This window comes from Mandrillus leucophaeus, unplaced genomic scaffold (assembly GCF_000951045.1).
Source record: "Mandrillus leucophaeus isolate KB7577 unplaced genomic scaffold, Mleu.le_1.0 Scaffold98, whole genome shotgun sequence".
In the NCBI taxonomy this organism is placed as follows: domain Eukaryota; kingdom Metazoa; phylum Chordata; class Mammalia; order Primates; family Cercopithecidae; genus Mandrillus; species Mandrillus leucophaeus.
Genome location: NW_012110696.1, coordinates 2,194,689 through 2,195,053, shown reverse-complemented (window position 1 = coordinate 2,195,053; position 365 = coordinate 2,194,689).

Here is a 365-nt window from a genome sequence, read left to right as displayed (position 1 = left end):
CTGAGCTGGCCCTGCGCGGGCCGGGACACCCTCCCCAGCCTCGCTGGTGGCCTAGTTTCTGCCGGGCGCAGGGGGAATGTGGGTCAACGTTTGCAAGTCTGGCCCGGGGCCAGAGTCAGTGGAAGGAAAAACACTCAGCGGGGGCTGCCCGGCAGAGGCCTCACCTCACAGCCGGCGGTTCCAACCCCACAGCCGGCGGCTACACCCCACAGCCAGCAGAGGCCGCACCTCACAGCCAGCAGCTCCAATCCCACAGCCGGGGATTCCAACCCTACAGTCGGCGGCTCCAACCCCACAGCGGGCAGCCCCACCCCACAGCCAACAGAGCCTCACCTCACAGCCAGCAGAGGCCTCACCTCACAGCC